The sequence below is a fragment of the Muscardinus avellanarius genome (genome assembly GCF_963383645.1).
Source record: "Muscardinus avellanarius genome assembly, chromosome: 3".
In the NCBI taxonomy this organism is placed as follows: Eukaryota; Metazoa; Chordata; class Mammalia; order Rodentia; family Gliridae; genus Muscardinus; species Muscardinus avellanarius.
Genome location: NC_137788.1, coordinates 18,516,575 through 18,534,380, shown reverse-complemented (window position 1 = coordinate 18,534,380; position 17,806 = coordinate 18,516,575).

Here is a 17,806-nt window from a genome sequence, read left to right as displayed (position 1 = left end):
ACAGAGGTGACCAGGGCCTGGCGGCACGTCCACTCCTTTGGTCCCTGGAATGTGGGAGGGGTCACAGGGAGGGCTCTTACTGCAGACCAGGCCTTGGCAGCTAATGGGACGGGCTTGCGGCCCCTCTTCAGGCGTGGGGGTCTGAGAAGGTCTTCTGGCCACCCCACAGTGTCCGTGTGGCCCGGGAGCGGCTCTTGTCACCCGCCCCGCGGGGGCAGTGGTCCGAGAGGCCTTCCGCCCACCCTCAGGGAGCTCGGGTTCCTCAGGAGCTCAGCTGAGCAGCACTTTTTTTTTTTGTAGCATTAAGTTGATTTAAAGTATGAAGTTGGTTTTGTTGGGTTGCTCCTGAGCTGGCTGACGCGTTTGCGATTTGGGCTGTGGGCTTCTTTGTGGGTGGGGTCTGTTGTGAGCTGATGTCTGGCCGAGGACAGCTGTGCCTTATCATTGGCCCAACCTTCAGGGCTTCCAGGGAGCAGCCAGCAGTTCGCAGAGGCCCCTGAGAGTTTTGTAGGCTGTACAGCAATGTCTTTGGTCTCCACTCCCCAACCGGGGGTCTCATTAGAAACCCATCTTGAAGCCCAGCATTTCGAGGACAAGGGACTGCCTCGGCCCCCGGGTGGGGCTGGCTGCAGGGGCCTGGCTTGGGTAGTGCGGTGCAGGTGTTATTGCTATTCCAAGGCTTCTGCTAGGCTGTCTTTTAGCCATATCCCAGCTCTGAGGACAGAGGTTGTGGCCTCCATGCCCGGGGCTCTACCTGGGGCTTCCTCCTAGAGCCACAGAAGAGGCCCGCAGGAGCCATCTTGGACGGAGTTGAATGCTGAAGTTTGGCCAAATTCAAGCTCATTCCACCAAGGCCCAGCCATGGGGGGATACAGAGACCTTTCCGAGCTGCCCCGTCCTGGGCCTTTCCCTTCGCACCCAGCCTGGCCGAGGGGCTGGACCTCGCGGGCTCTGAGTGGAAACTGACTGACCCCATGCCTCTTTCTTGCCAGCAACGTTTGGAATCTCCCAAGTTCCCTAAAGCACTTGAAGAATTTTATTTTGAGTGATAGTTTCTTTAAGGGCCAAGAAAAACTTTAAAATTGGGGCAAGAGAAAGCTAGGCATGGTGGTGCATGCCTGTGAATCCAGTACTTGGGAAGCTGAGACAGGAGAATTGCAGGGTTTTGTTTGTTTGTTTTTTGCAGGTCGGGGATGGAACCCAGAGGCATTTGACCTTCGAGCTACAACCCCTGCCCTGCTTTTATTCTTTATTTTGAAACAGGGTCTTACTAAGTTGCGGAGGGCCTCACTAAGTAGCTGAGGCTGTCCGCGAACCGCGATCCCCCGGTCTCAGCCTCCCGAATGCTGGGATTACAAGTGTGCGCCACCACGCCCGGCTAGAATTGCAGGTTTGAGGCCAACCTCAGCAACTTAGCGAGGTCCCCCAGCAGCTTAGAGAGAGATTCTGTTCCAAAATAAAAAGGGATGGGGATGTAGCTCAGAGGTAGAATGCCCCTGGGTTCAATCCCCAGCATCTTAAAAAAAAAAAAAAAAAAAAAAACTACAGCAAGAGAAAAACCAGTTTCTTTCTGACTTGTGCTAGGAAGTGTCTCATCCCCAAGCCATTCACGTCCGCAGGGACATCCGAGGCCCTGGGACTCCGAGGAACTGAGTGGTTTTAAATTGTAGAGTTGGAGATCCAAAGAGAGTTCTTTGTGCCATCGAAAGTGTCATGACTGATGTGTCCTTTTTCCACTAGTCACAGGGAAAGGAGAGGGCTTTCGGTGTTTTGACCTCGTTTCCCCTCCCCTGCTGTCCTCGGCCGCTGCCTGCACCGTGTTTAGTGTGGAGTGAGTCTGGGTGCCCGGCAGCCTGTGGCTTAGTGCATTTGAAGTGGTATCCGTTGGGGTTGTTTGGAAACCCTTCCCTGGTTCCTGTCGGTTGCTGTTTCCCGAGGTTCCAGCTCATCTGGGGACCTCCGTTCTTGTGTTGCGATAATCAGGCATTAAACCACAGCAACTCTGGAATCGACATGGCTTGTCTCCGTTGTACTTTCTGAGTGACATTCACTACCAGCTGTGCATCTGGTCCCCCAAGCTGGGAGTTAGGGCCGTCAGCCAGGAACACACGCCTGCCCAGCTCACCGTCCCTAGAAACAGCCTCCCTCCCTAACACCCTGGCTCACTGAAGTCATCCTCCCTGAGAAGTTGGCAACAAATGGATCTGAAATTGACCACCGGCCGCCATCCTGCCCACCTGGACGGTGGAGGTTGCTTCTCTAGTTATCTGTTTCCACACTCTTCCCTCTCGCCCTCTGCACCAAGGGGTCCCAAAGTCATGTCCCCAGATCATCAGCATCTCTATCACTTGGGAATTCAGGAGAAATGCAGGTTCGAGGCTGCACCCAGGCTTGTGAGAAACTCAGGAGCAGGACCCAGGATTCTGAGTCCTAAGGAGCCTTTCAGATGAGTCTAAATGCTGCTGAGGTTTGACAGTGTGTACCTTCCACCACCAAGGGGTCATTCTAAGGTTCTCATCCTGCCCTCCTGCCTGGTGCTCACCCACAGCGCTCTGCGCCCTCAGGTCCTCCTCCACTCCTGCCCACCACCCATAGCTACACTCCCCACTCCTGGGCCTTGACACACTGGTCACTCTGCCCGAGATGCCCCAAGCTTCGTTTGCCCTGAGCAAGGCCTGCTTGTTCTTCAGCCCAGGTCAGGAACCTTTTCTGTAGGGTCTTCTTACATGTCAGTGTTCTGCACGTGAATATGTTTTTATTTTGGATTATTGAGTACCTACTGTGCTAGGCACTGGGGAGTTGGAGGTAAGCACGACCCTGCCCTCCTCAGGAGGCTGGCAAGACAGTTACATCAGGATGTGGTGGATATAGTGATACCTGTCATGGGAGGATCACTAGAAGGCTTCCTGGAGGAGGTGGTTGAAACGTTGAAAATAGAGTTAGGGAGTTCGCAGAGGAGACAAACACCAACCAGGTTATTAACGACAGTTTTAATCGAGAATCTGGCACCTTCAGGGAGTCAGCCGGCCGTGGGGGAAGGGAACGACGAGCCCCACATCCGGAGAGTTGCATGTAGTCCCGGTCGGCCAGCTGAGTCACATGGCAGAGTGGAAGCACCGATGTTTTATAGGCATGCCGATTCTTGTGACATCTGTAGTCTCGCGACCTCTGGTGTATGTCTCGCGATGTTTGGAGTCTCAAGGCACCTGGATTCTCACGATATCTCCACTTCTGGCTTCCAGGGTTCCACCTCCTGTCCCTGCTGTAGGGAAGGGAGGGACCTGACCTATCATCCGTGTCCAGCAGTGTCAAAAGGATGGACGGGAGTAGCCTGAAGGTCGGGCCTATAGGGAGAGGATCTCTGTTTCAAGCAGAGCAATTAACATTTTTTTTCTGTCCTAACAGACAAGAGCAGGTATGGGGCACTGCCTGCCACCCCAGAGGCAGGACACTGACATCTAAAAGCCAAAAAGAGTGTCCCAGAGAGCCAGGCATGGTGGCGCACACTTGTAATCCCAGCATTCAGGAGGCCGAGACAAGAGGATTGCAGTTCAAGGACAGCCTCAGCTATTTAGTGATGTCCTTTGCAACTCAGTGAGACCCTGTTTCAAAATAAAGACTAAAAAATAGGGCTAGTGTTATAGCTTGGAGGTAGAATACCCCTGGGTTCCATCCCCGGTACTGCAAAAAAAAAAAAAAAAAAGGTAGCCCAGAAGCCCAACTCTGCCAATTGGGAACTCCGGCCCAGGAAAGCCTACTGAGCCAAGAAGGTTCATCCAAGTACTTGGGAGGCTGAGACAGGAAGATCGCAGGTTCGCAGCCAGCCTCAGCTACTTAGTGAGATTCTCCACAATTTAGTGAGACCATGTTTCAAAATAAAGAATAAAAAGCAGGGCTGAAAAAAAAATACTTAGAAAATTTACATTCCCAGGGTAACCATCATACATCATTGGCAGAAATACAAGATGATGCCAGCTGTTTTAGTAAACAGGTTGGCAGCTCCTAAAAGAGATAGAGGGAGCTGGGCATGATGGTGCAGGCTTCTAATCCCAGTACTTGGGAGGCTGAATCAGGAGGATCGTAGGTTCACGATCACCCTCAGCAATTTAGTGAGGCCGTCTGCAACTTAATGAGATTGTTTCCAATTTTAAAAAATAAAATAGTGTTGGAGGTGTTGCTCAGAAATAGAATGCCCCTGGATTCAATCCCCAGTACCACATGCACATACACACACACACACACACACACACACACACACACACACACGATGAAGAGGTGGGTGTGCTAGCTCATGCCTGTAATCCCAGTACTTGGGAGGCTGAGACAGGAAAATTGCAGGTTCGAGGTCAGCCTCAGAAATTTAGAACCTGTTTCGAACTAAAAAATAAAATAGGGCTGGCGTGTATCTTGGAGGTAGAATGCCTCTGGGTTCAACCACCAGTAATCCCCCCAATTCATCACCCTTTAAGATTTGTATGTGGTGGTGATGGTGTGTGTGTGTGTGTGTGTGTGTGTGTGTGTGTGTGTGTGTGTGTGTTACTGGGGATGGAACCCAGGGACATTCTACCTCCGAGATACACCACAGCCCTATTTTTTATTCTTTATTTTGAAACAGGGTCTCACTGAGTTGCAAAGGGCCTCACTAAGTAGCTGAGGCTGGCCGCAAACGGCGATCCTCCCGTCTCAGCCTCCCAAATGCTGGGATTACAAGCGTGCGCCACCACGCCCGGCTCCTTTATGATTTATTGATTTACTTTTCTTGCAACCACTATGTTCTCTGTTGCCCAGGCTGTTCTCCAACTCCTGGGCTGGAGTGGTGGTTCTGCCTCATCTTCCTGGGTAGTTAGGACTATGGGCATACACTACCATGGCCAATTCCTCCCTCATGCAAAATCAAAACAAAACCTCAACAAACTAGGATCAGAAAGGAACTTTTTCAACCCTGCTAAAGAAAATCCATGAAAAATCCACAATTAATGTCCACTTGATGGCTAAATACTCCCAAGTTTAGAAAAAAAGATACGCTGTTCTGGTCAACCTTGTACTGGGCACTGTAGCCAGGACAATTAGGCAAGAAAATGGGGTGGGGGTCCAGACTCATAGACACTATGTCTGTTTGTAGAAAACATCATCTGGCCCACGCTTGTAATCCCAGCATTTGAGAGGCTGAGACAGGAGGATTGGATTCCACAGACAGCCTCAGTCAGCTACTACTTAGGCCCTTTGCAACTCAGTGAGACCCTGTTTCAAAAAAAGATTAAAAAATTGGGCTGGGGATGTAGCTCGGAAACAGAATGCTCCTGGGTTCTATCCCTAGTACTGAAAAAAAAAAAATAGCTGGGCATGGTGGCATACACATGTAATCCCAGTACTTGAGAGGCTAAGGCAGGAAGACCGCAGGTTTGCAGCCAGGCTCAGTAACTTAGTGAGGCTCTCTGCAACTGAGACCCTGTTTCAAAATAAAATAGAGATGGGGGTGAAGCTCAGATGTAGACTGCCGAGCCGGGCGTGGTGGGGAATGCTTGTAATCCCAGCATTTGGGAGGCTGAGACCAGAGGATCGCGGTTCGCGGACAGCCTCAGCTGTCAAATGCAGCTCAGAACCTCTGGGTTCCATCCCAGACCTGCCAATAAATAAATAAATAAATAAATAAGTAAATAAATAAATAAATAAATAAATAATTGGGCTAGGGATGTAGCCCAGGGCTAGGATGCTCATAGTAAGCCTCTCAGCAACTTAGTGAGACTCTGTTTCCAAATAAAATATAAAATAGGGCTGGAAGTATAGCCCAGAGATAGAAAGCCTCTGGGTTCCACCCTCAGTACCACACACACAAAAAAACTAAAAATCTTTTTTTTTTTTTTGGTGGTACTGGGATTCCTGGAAACCCTTCTACTACCTCCCAGAAACACTCCCAAATACCTATTTTTTATATTTTTATTTGGAAACAGGGTCTCTTAAACCAGCACAGCTGGCTTCGAACCTGCGAGATCCTCCTGTCTCCGCCTCCCAACCGCAGGGATTACAAGCGTGCGCCACCACGCCCGGCCTAACCCAGGGGCATTCTACCTTTGAACTCCACTCCCAGCCCGACTTTATTTTTTTAATTCTTCATTTTGAAATAGGTTCTCACTAAGTTGTGGAGGGCCTCACTAAGTAGCTGAGGTTGGCTACAAACCTGTGATCCTCCTGTCTCAGCCTCCTAAGTACTTACTGGGATTACAAGCATGTGCCACCTGCCTGGCTCTGATACCATGGATTTAACCCAGGGGCATTCTACCTCTGAGCTACACCCCCAGCCCGATTTTTTATTCTTTATTTTGAAACAGGGTCTGTCTCACTAAGTTGTAGAGGGCCTCACTAAGTAGCTAAAGCTGGCCTCGAACTTGTAATGCTCCTGTCTCAGCCTCTCAGGTCCTGGAACTATGGGCTGTGTCACCACACCCAGCTTGAAGACTATCTTAGAAACCATTGAATTGTACACTCTAAGTAAGTCAAGGACAATGCAAGACAAGTAAGTTATAGATTAATTCTGTTAAGCAGAGAGGCACAAATCCTAAATAAAAATTAACCAATTAAATAGAGCTTTGAAAAATAAGGAAAAAAATCACAGTCAAGTTCTTGGGTTGATGTAGAAACTCAAGGATGTTATCAGCTTGCTGATAAAACTTGCTGTAAACGCCAAGCTGCTCTTATGCGCTGAAGCTGAGACAGACGTGCTACATTTGGGGGCAGGAGTTGTGGCGATGGTACGGCGCGTGCTTAGCATGCGTGAGGCCCTGGCTTCTATTCCCCAGCACTGCCCCCCACAAAAAAAAAAGACAAAAAGGAGAAAATAGCCCAAGTCTATTTGCCCAAACCCTGCAAAAGTAATGACTTACTTCTTGAGCAAGGGTCATTTATTCACCAGATAATTATTGAGCTGAGCCTGCACTCCGCGGCAGGGTGGGGTCATAGCTGCTGCTCCTTGCCTGTCCAGGGTGTGTGTCTTCTGGAAGAATTCATTTCCTCCTTCCGTGGGTGGCCAGGGTCTGGCAAGTGTATGTCTGAAGCTCTGGGCTGTGGCTGGGATAGAAGGCAGACCTCTCTGGGATTCGTGTGTGTGTGTGTGTGTGTGTGGTTACTGAGGATTGAACTCAGGGGCATTTTACCTCCAAACTACAGCCCCAGCCTTTTAGTTTAGTTTTGTTCTGTTTTGTAACAGGGTCTCACTAGGTTGCTGAGGCTACCCTCAAACCTGCCATCTTCCCATCTTAGCCTCCCAAACACTGGGGTTACAGGTATGTGCCTCTCTGGCTCTGAGGTGCTTTCTTTTTCTTCTCTTCTTCTTGTTCTTTTTATTTTTTTGCGGTATATATATTTGCAGTATATATATATATATATATATATATATATATATAGTGTGTATATATATTTTTTGCATATATATATATATATATATATATATATATATAGTGTGTGTGTGTGTGTGCATGCGCGCGCGCCCACATGCGGGTCTGGGGATGGAACCCAGGGGCATTCGACCTCCCAGCTATGCCCCCTGCCCTATTTTTTATTCTTTCTTTCTTTCTTTCTTTCTTTCTTTCTTTCTTTCTTTCTTTCTTTTTTGGTGGTACTGGGAGTGGAACCCAGAGGCTTTCTACCTCCCGGCTATACTCCCAGACCCATTTTATATTTTATTTGGAAACAGGGTCTCACTAAGTTGCTGAGAGCCTCACTAAGTAGCTGAGGCTGGTTTCAAACCTGCGCGATCCTCCTATCTCAGCCTCCCAAGCGCGGGGATTACAAGCGTGCGCCACCACGCCTGGCTCTTTATTCTTTATTTTGAGACAGAGTCTCACTAAGTTGCAGAGGGCCTCACTAAATACCTGAGGCTGTCCTTGAATCACGATGCTCCAGTCTCAGCCTCTTGAATGCTGGGATTACAAGTGTGAGCCACCATGCCTGGCTGTCTTTATATTTCTTTCTTTCTTTCTTTCTTTCTTTCTTTCTTTCTTTCTTTCTTTCTTTCTTTCTTTCTTTCTTTCTTTTTTTGTGTGTGGTACTGGGGTTGGAACCCAGTGGCTTTTCTACCTCCAGGCTACACTCCCAGATTTGGAAACAGGGTCCCACTAAGTTGCCGAGAGCCTCACTAAATAGCTGTGGCTGGCTTCAAACCTGCGCTATCCTCCTGTCTCAGCCTCCCAAGCACTGGGATTACAAGCGTGCGCCACCACGCCCGGCCTGTCTATATTTCTATTTTATTTTTCTTTCTTTTCTTTTTTTTTTTTTTTTTGTGGGTCTGGGATGGAACCCAGAGGCATTTGACCTCCGAGCTACACCCCCTGCCCAATTTTTTATTCTTAATTTTGAAACAAGGTCTCACTGAGTTGCGGAGGGCCTCACTAAGTAACTGAGGCTGTCTGCAAACCACGATCCTCCGGTCAGCCTCCCAGATGCTGGGATTACAAGCATGCGCCATGCTCGGTTTATATTTCTTGAAACAAGGTCTCACTGAGTTGTGAAGGGCCTTGCTAAGTAGCTGAGGCTGTCTACGAACCAGGACCCTTGGTCTCAGCCTCCCAAATGCTGGGATTACAAGCGTGCACCACCACCCAGCCCAGCCCTACTTTATTTTTTATTTTGTACCAGGGTCTCACTAAGTTGCAGAGAGCCTCACTAAGTTGCTGATGTTGGCCACAAATCTGCCATTATCTTGTCTCGGCCTCCCAAGTGCTGGGATTATACATGTATGCCTCTCTGGTATTCTTTTTTTTTTTTTTTTTTGGAGGGTCTGGGGATGGTACCCAGAGGCATTCGACCTCTGATACACCCCCCTGCCCCATTTTTTATTCTTTATTTTGAAACCGGATCTCTCTGAGTAGTGGAGGGCCTCACTGAGTAGCTGAGGCTGTCCGCGAACCGCCATCCTCCAGTCTCAGCCTCCCGACTCTCTGGGATTCTTTTTTTATTTTTGGTGGTACTGGGGTTCCTGGAAGCCCTTCTACCTCTGGACTACACTCCCAGACCTATTTTTACATTTTTACTTGGAAACAGGGTCTCCTAAGCCAGCGCGCTCGGCTGGCTTGGAACCTGCGCGATCCTCCTGTCTCCGCCTCCCAAGCGCGGGGATGACAAGCGTGCGCCACCACGCCCGGCCAACTCTCTGGGATTCTAAATGAGAGTTTCTAACAGAACTCAGCACTCATCAGTAGGACAATGCTTTTTTATTTTATTTTATTTTGTCATGTATATTCAGATATTTAGTTTGCCTCTTTTTCCTTCCATCAATCCTGGGAGAGAAAATAGATAATAAACCCGAAATATAGAAAACGTAAGACACTTAGAACCACAGAAAGAAGTGAGCAGGATCACCACTTGTTCCGTGAACGTTTTTTGAGTACCTACTATGTGCCTACACGTGCTAGGCACGCAGCCCTCGTCAAAATCACCCAAAAAGCAGATTGCTGGGCTCCATCGCAGAGGTTTCTGTTGGTTTTGGGTGCAGTGCTGGGAATAGAACCCAGTGCCTTTGCAGGCTTGGCAAGCGCCTGGTAACAGAGATACACGCTCAGCACCGTCCCGAGGTTCTGATTCGGTAGGTCGGGGTGGAGCCCAACCATGTACATTTCCAGTGAACTCCAAGGTGCTGGCTGGGGGTGCCAGGAGGACCCCACTTTAAGGAGCACTGCGTCGGACAGTGCATCCACACCGGCATGCAGGCATTGCACAACGTCAGGAAGAAAACAGTCCTGACTGGGGGTGGAACCCAGGGGCATTCGATCTCTGAGCTACACCCCCAACCCTATTTTTTATTCTTTACTTTGAAACAGGGTCTCACTGAGTTGCAGAGGGCCTCACTAAGTAGCTGAGGCTGTCCGTGAACCGCGATCCTCCAGTCTCAGCCTCCCGAATGCTGGGATTACAAGTGTGCGCCATCATGCCCGACTCCCCTAATAGATTTTGATAGGCATTAATTCATTCACTCATTTACTTGTTCAGCAAATTAGGGCCTGGATAACGTAAGGCCTTTATTTTGTTTCCAGGAAAACTTTACAAAGCAGGTTTTTGTGGCTATTGTTGGCTCTACCTTTATTTATTTATTTATTTATTTATTTATTTATTTATTGTAGTATTGAGGTAGAATCCAGGGCCTTTCTACCTCTGAACTACACTCCTAGACCTATTTTATATTTTATTTGGAAACAGGGCCTTACTAAGTTTCTAAAAGCCTCACTAAAGCCAAGCGCAGTGGCGCACGCTTGTAATCCCCGCACTTGGAAGGCTGAGGCAGGAGGATCGCACAGGTTCGAAGCCAGCCTCAGCTGGTTTGAGACCCTGTTTCCAAATAAAATATAAAATAGGTCTGGGAGTGTAACCCAGAAGTAGAAGGCCCCTGGGTTCCGTCCCCAGTACCACCACCACCAAAAATAAATAAATAAAAAAAATAATAATAATAAAAATAAAATAAAAGCCTAAGTTGCTGAGGCTGTCTTTGAACCTGCACAATCCTCCTGTTTCAGCCTCCCTCCCAAGTATTGGGATTATAAGCGTGCGCTACCACACCTGGTTTATTTATTATTTATTTATTTATTTATTTTTGCGGTACTGGGGATTGAACCCAGGGGTATTCTACCTCTGAGCTACACCCCCAGCCCTATTTTATTTTTTATTCCTTTTTTTTTTTAAACAGGGTCTCACTAAGTTGCAGAGGGCCTCATGAAGTCGTTGAGGCTGGCCACAAACCTAGGATCCTCCTGTTTCAGCCTCCCAAATACTGGGATTACAAGCGTGCGCCACCACGCCTGGCTTGGCTCTACATTTATCACGAGGAAACAGACTCAGGGAGTTTAGAAATGTACAAAGTAGGCTGGGTGTGGTGGCGCACGCTTGCATTCCTAGCCTTTGGGAGGCGGAGACAGGAGGATCACGGTTCGCAGCCAGCCTCAGCTACTTAGTGAGGCCCTCTGCAACTCAGTGAGACCTTGTTTCAAAATAAAGAATAAAAAAAATAGAGCTAGGGGTATAGCTCGGAGGTAGAATCCCCCTGGGTTCCATCCCAAGTACCGCTAAAAAAAGAAAAAGACGCCGGGCGTGGTGGCGCACGCTTGTAATCCCTGCACTTGGGAGGCAGAGACAGGAGGATCGCGCAGGTTCGAAGCCAGCCGTGCTGGCTTAAGAGACCCCGTTTCCAAATTTAAAAGTATAAAAATAGGTCTGGGAGTGTAGCCCAGAGGTAGAAGGGCTTCCAGGAACCCAAGTACCACCAAAAAAAAAAAAAGAAAGAAAAAGAAAAAAAAATGTATACAGGATACTCAGTGAGGGAATTCAGCCTATGGCCCCCAAGACTTCCTACTCTAGTGGGTTTGTTTGTTTTGGTTTGTTTTTGTTTTTGTGGAACTGGGGATTAAACCCAGGGGCATTCTACATCCGAGCTATATCCCCAGCCCTATTTCTATTCTTTATTTTTAAAACATGGTCTTACTAAGTTGCAGAGGTCATTACTAAGTAGCTGAGGCTGGCTGCAAATCTTTGATCTTCCTGTCTCAGCCTCCCAAGTACTGGGGTTACAGGCGTGCACTCCCATGCCCACCTTACTGGTGTTTTTGGTTTTGGGGATTGAAAAGGGTGGGGGATATACTTCTGAGCTACATCCCAGCCTGCCTTCCCTTCTTTCTTCTTTCTTTCTTCCTTCCTTCCTTTCTTTCTTTCCTTGTGGTTCTGAGGATTAAACTCAGGGGTATTCTACCTTCAAGCTACACCCTCAGCCCTAATTTTATTTTTTATTTGGAAACAGGATCTTGCTAAATTGCTGACATCTTCACTAAATTTCTGAGACTGGCTTCAAACCTGTGATCTTATTCTCTTAGCCTCCCAAGTCCTGGGATTTCAGTATAAAAAAAATATGAAATAGAGTCTTGCTAAAATTGCTGAGGCTGGCCTCAAACCTGCGATCCTCCTGTCTCAGTCTCTCAAGTACCGGGATTCCAGGCATGCACCACCAAGCCTGGCCAAGACTTTCTACTGTTAACTGCTTGTCAAACCTCATATAAATATTTCATTTGATGAAGTGTTAATAATTGCTACCATCAGGAAGATTTGGATGCACAGGAGTCCAGATGGACAACCTGAAGCGAAGACTCTTAAGAGGTCATGTTGGGGATGGAACCTGAGGGAGCCCTTTGCCGGAGGACGAGGAAGACAGGGCTACACGGCAGGCAGAAGGAGCCGTTCTGGAAAGGGTTAGGTGGCTCCACGGTTAAACATACACACTAGCGCATCCCAGCAAACCCAATTCACGGATTCCCAGGCTTGTGCCAGCCCTTGAGTGGCCACAGGGGAAAGAGACCAGTGCCCAGTGTATCTGCGGGCTGGTGGCTCTGCAGACCTAATCAAGGTCTCATACCCCTTTCTGGAGTGTGTGGTTCTGTCATCCAACAGGTCACTGACTCCGGAGGCTTTTGCAGGTCAACCCTGGCTGCCCCCTCCCCCCACAGGCAGGCTGGTATTTTCCCAGGGTGGGCGCCACTGCCCTCTGGTGGCCACTCTTTTTTTTTTTTCCGGCACTGGATGGAACCCAGGGGCATTCTACCTCCACACTCTATACCCCCAGCCCTATTTTTTTATTCTTTATTTTGAAACAGGGTCTCACTGAGTTGTTAAGGGCATCGCTAAGTAGCTGAAGCTGTCCTGGAATGATGATCCTCCTGTCTCAGCCTCCCAAAAGCTGGGATTACAAGCGTGCGCCACCACGCCCGGCTGTGGTGGCCACTCTTCCAAGTGTAAAAATTGAGAAAAGAGCTCCTCCTTTTGGAGACCTCTTTAAGGTTTTATTCTGTTTGATCCTTCCAAAAGCCTTATAAAGAAGGTATAATTATCCCCATAGACTAAAGGAAGTGAGTTTTCGCATCTGAAGTCAGACAGCTAGGATGTGGAAGGCGGGGCCCGGACACAGGTGGGAGCAGCACTCTTCATCTGCCTCACCTGGTCCCCGACTTAGTGATGGCAGCAGCTGGACTCTGGCCATGCTCTTGACCACCACGTGGCGCTGCCTCCTCACTGGTATTATGGGGCTCCACTCTGATCTTAGCCATTTCCCATGGTGTACAGTGCTAGATGCTAAACAAAGACGCAGTCCTTTGCCTATTAGACTGTGACCAAGCCAGGCCTGGTGACACACGTCAGTAATCCCAGTACTTGGGGGGTTGAGACAGGAGGATCACAAGTTCGAAGAAAGCCTTTGCGACTTAGTGAGGCTCTCAGCAACCTAGAAAGAACTTGTTTCAAAATTTTAAAAAAATTAAAAAGAAAAAAGGGTTAGCTGGGCGTGGTGGCGCACGCTTGTAATCTCAGCGCTTGGGAGGCTGAGACAGGAGGATCGCACGGGTTCGAAGCCAGCCTCAGCTACTGAGTGAGGCTCTCAGCAACTTAGTGAGACCCTGTTCCCAAATAAAGTGTAAAGTAGGTCTGGGAGTATAGCTCGGAGGTAGAAAGCCCCTGGGTTTCACCCCCAGTACCACCACCAAAAAAAAAAAAGACCCCAATATGATGTTTGAATATAATGCACCAATAAAAAAATTTAAAAGAAAAAAAAAAGAAAGAAAAAAAGGGCTAGGCGTATAGCTCAGAGGTAGAATGTCTCTGAGTTCAATCACCAGAACCCAACACCATGCATATACACACATGTGCGACTGCAAGTTGTGAGAAGAATCTGGCTTCAGGAGGAGCAAGGGAAGCACGGTGTGTGTGTGTGTGTGTGTGTGTGTGTGTGTGTGTGTCTGTGTGTGTGTGCGTGTGTCTGTCTGTGTGTGTGTGTGTGTGTGCACGTGTGTGTCTGTGTGTGTGTGTGTGTGTCTGTGTGTGTGTGTGTGTGTGTGTATGTTGGCCTGAAGGTGGTCTCTAAGGTCACAATTCTTCTTCCCCAGCGATGTGCCCCCTAAAGCAAGACAGCAATCCCCAAACTCCCACGAAGAGCTGGACTCGCAGGCCCTGAGGCTGAGCCTCATCCCATGATTTCTCTGCTTGCTGGGAGCTTCCCAGCACCCAGGCCCTTTGAGGACCAGCACCTTCTCTCTAGCTCTGTGACCCTGGAAGTCAGCAATAGGCCGTCTCCTTGGAGGTGCTAGGGAAGCCTTTGTTGGCTAGATGGCCACGAACTTGCAATATGCTGATCTGCTATCCCTTGTGATGATACATGTGTTTGTTATTATGTGGTCTCGAGGTATAGAAGGAAAATATTCAGTGCCTATGCAAGTAAGTCTTTGGCAAATTTTATCATTTCATTATTATTTCATGTCTTGGGACATCCACTTCACCCCAAATCTTTTTTTTTTTTTTTTTTGGTGGTACTGGGGGTGGAACCCAGAGGCTTTCTACCTCCAGGCTATACTTCCAGACCTTTTTTATATTTTATTTGGAAACAGGGTCTCACTAAGTTGCTGAGAGCCTCACTAAGTAGCCGAGGCTGGCTTTGAACCCGTGCGATCCTCCTGTCTCAGCCTCCCAAGTGCCGGGATTACGAGCGTGCACCACCACGCCCGGCTCACCCCAAATCTCTTTCTAAGGGACTGCAGTGGTGTCCAGCTGTACAGAGAGATTCTCATGATACTGTGTGTGTGTTACTGGGGATTGAAATTGAACTCAGGGGTATTCTACCTCAGAGCTGCACCCCCAACCCTTTTTCTTTTTTAATTTTGAAACAGAGCCTCACTAAGTTGCAGAGGGCCTTGCTAAATTGCTGGGGCTTAGCTGGACGTGGTGGCATAAGCTTGTAATCCCAGTAGTTGGAAGGCTGAGGCAGGAGGATAGCAGGTTTGAGACTAGCCTCGGCTACTTAGTGAGGCCCTCTGCAACTTAATGAGACCCTGTTTCAAACAAAACAGGTCTGGCGGTATAGCTTGGAGGTAGAATGCCCCTGGGATCCTCCTGTCTTGCTTTCCCATGCATGGGAATTCCAGGTGTGCACCACCATGCCCTGCTAGCATGGATCATTTTATGTGCTCACTAAATATCTCTTTAGAAGATTCCAACCTTTTATGGGTTCATGGATGGACCCTTTAGGAATCTGATGACAGGTATAAACCTTTGTAATATTTATTTAGTCCACATCCTTCTCTGGAAATTGCCCCTGGGTGCCTGAGACAAATTCGCCTGTGCTCTGTGGACATGGGTGGGCCCCACAGCTCCGCGGAAGTCTGGCTTGTGCTAGCAGGTACTCAGGGACTCTGCCACTGTGGCCTTCCCGCTCTGCAGGCTGTGCACTAGAGGGCTCCCTGGCGCAGACAATTCCCAGTCCTGGAATTGTACAGCAAGAAGCTTATGAGCCTCTGATCCAGGCTGGGACCACCCAGCTCTCTCAAGGGAATTGAAGAGTTGAGATTCCTATGATTAAGGTCTTCTGATGGCTCAAAATGAGGATGTGCCAAGACCACTGAATCCTGGCGGGCGGCTGAGCTTGAGTGCTTTTCTGTTCTTTGTGGGATCCTCGGGTAGGAAACATCTAGCAAAACTCGAGGCTGTTACATGGCTACTCCGTTTTGTGAAGGCATTTCACTTCCTGGAAAAGTCCCCCTAGCTCGCCCACTGGAACTCCTCCATCTCTTGCTTGGCACAGACTACAAGAAATCTCTAGAGAACTCCTTAAGAGTTACGATAGATAACTCCTTTCCTGCCTCCAGGACTCCCTCTTTCCCACCTTTGGAGCTACCTACCCACCGGAATTTGAACCTCCCTCCCGATTAACCTATATACCTCTCAGCCCATAAGTGGAGACAGGCACCATCCTTTCCTGGACACCCCTCTGCAGGTTTATCTCAATGGAGCCTGTTCAGCTCCTTCCCTCTCCCCGCTCTCCCCTGACCCTGTCAGAGGCCAGAGAGCCATGGAGCACTCGGGCCAGCAAGGGTAGGGGTGAGGGGTCTTTGTTGTTTTGTTGGCACTGTGGACTGAACCCAGGGGCATTCTACCTCCAAGATATACCCCAGCCCTATTTTTTTTTTTAATTTTGAAATGGGGTCTTACACAGTTGCTGAAGCTGGCCTTGAGCCTTCCATCCTCCTGCCTCGGCCTCCCAAGAACTGGGATGACAGGTGTGCACTGTCACTTGGCCCTTAAAAGGTTTTGAGGCAGGAAGTGACATGGTCTGATTTACATTTTAAAGGATCACCTGCTGTTCTGTTGAGCCAAGGCTGGTGAGGCCCTAGAGTGGAAGGGGGAGGGGGGACACAATCGGAAGGCTCCGGAAGCGATCCAGGCAAGAGATGATGGCCGTGGGGATCAGGATGGTATCAGCAGGATGGTGGGGTGCAGCATGTATTTGTGATACACTCTGGAGGTGGGGTAAATGGAGTGGGGTTGCCATCAATGGAGATGGAAAGACAGGTGTGTGTGTGTGTGTGTGTGTGTGTGTGTGTGTGTGTAAGAGTTTAAGAAGAAATGTCAGGGACATGTCATGTTCAAGACGCCCTATCAGACTTACAGGTAGGAGGGTCAAGGATATAGTCGGATGTAGGAGGTCTGGAGTTCAAGGGAGAAGGTCTAGGCTGGAGTTATAAGTTTGGGAACCATCAGGATCTACTTGGTATTTAAGGTCATGGGGTCAAGCTGGGCATGGTAGTACATACCTGTAATCCCAGTACTTGGGAGGCTGAGACAGGAGGATCACAGGTTTGAGGCTAGAGGACAGCCTCAGCAAGTAGTGAAAAGCTCACCAACCTAGCAAGACCCTGTCTTACAATTAAAAAATAAGCCGGGTGTGGTGGCACACGCTTGTAATCCTCGCACTTGGGAGGCTGAGACAGGAGGATCGCACAGGTTCGAAGCCAGCCTCAGCTACTTAGTGAGGCTCTCAGCAACTTAGTGAGACCCTGTTTCCAAATAAAAGTTTAAAAAAGGGCTAGAAGTGTAGCTCGGAGGCCCCTGGGTTGAATCCACACTAACAACAACAACAAAAAAGGTAGTTTAAGAAAATATCAGAGTGCAAGCACTGGCCTCCATCTCTCCTTCCTAACCTCCCTGCCCTCCATCGGAGCTGCTCCATGGGCCTCTCCCTTGGATCCTCCTGGCTTCTCTTCCTTTCTTGTCATCAATTTCTAGATCATATCGTCCCTTACTTAAAGCCCTGGATGGTTCAGATTTGGCCAGAAAGCCCGAGAGTTCCTGCCGCAGTACCCTGGCTCCACGGGCACGCCCCCACGGCCCCTCTCAGGCTCGTTCCCCGCCCTCCCGCCCTCCAGCCCAGCCACACCCTGGACTTTTTTCTTGACACACAGCAGTTTGCCAATGGCCGATTCAATATAAATATGGACAAAATAACATAATAATGATTATTTTTTAAAAAAGCATTAAAATGAGTCACTGTAACAAAATAATATAAACACAATGTACAAAAAAGGCTGGAGGGATATATTGGAAGCAGAAAGTCCCTGGTTTCAATCCCCCGCTCCAAAAAAGAGACCTTTGATGCTGGGCTGGGTGTGTATAGAGTGCTTGCCCGTTTGTGTGTGTGCACGGCTCTGAGTTTGATCCTAGCATAAAAACAAAACAAGCTGTGTCTTTGAGAGTGTTTGCATTGCCTTAGGGACAGCAAAACGGGGATCCTGCTGGCTGTGACGCCTCACACCTAAAATCCCAGCTACTGGGGAGGCTGAGGCAGGAGGATCACACGTTGGAGAACCAGCCTAGGCAGCTTATGGAGTCCCTGCCTCAGCAGATAATACAAGGGTCTGGTATGTAGCTCAGCAGTAGAGCTCTTACCTGGCACGCACAAGGCCCCTGGGTTCAATCCCCAGTTCTGAAAAAAAAAGCCAACAAAATAAGAGGGATCCTC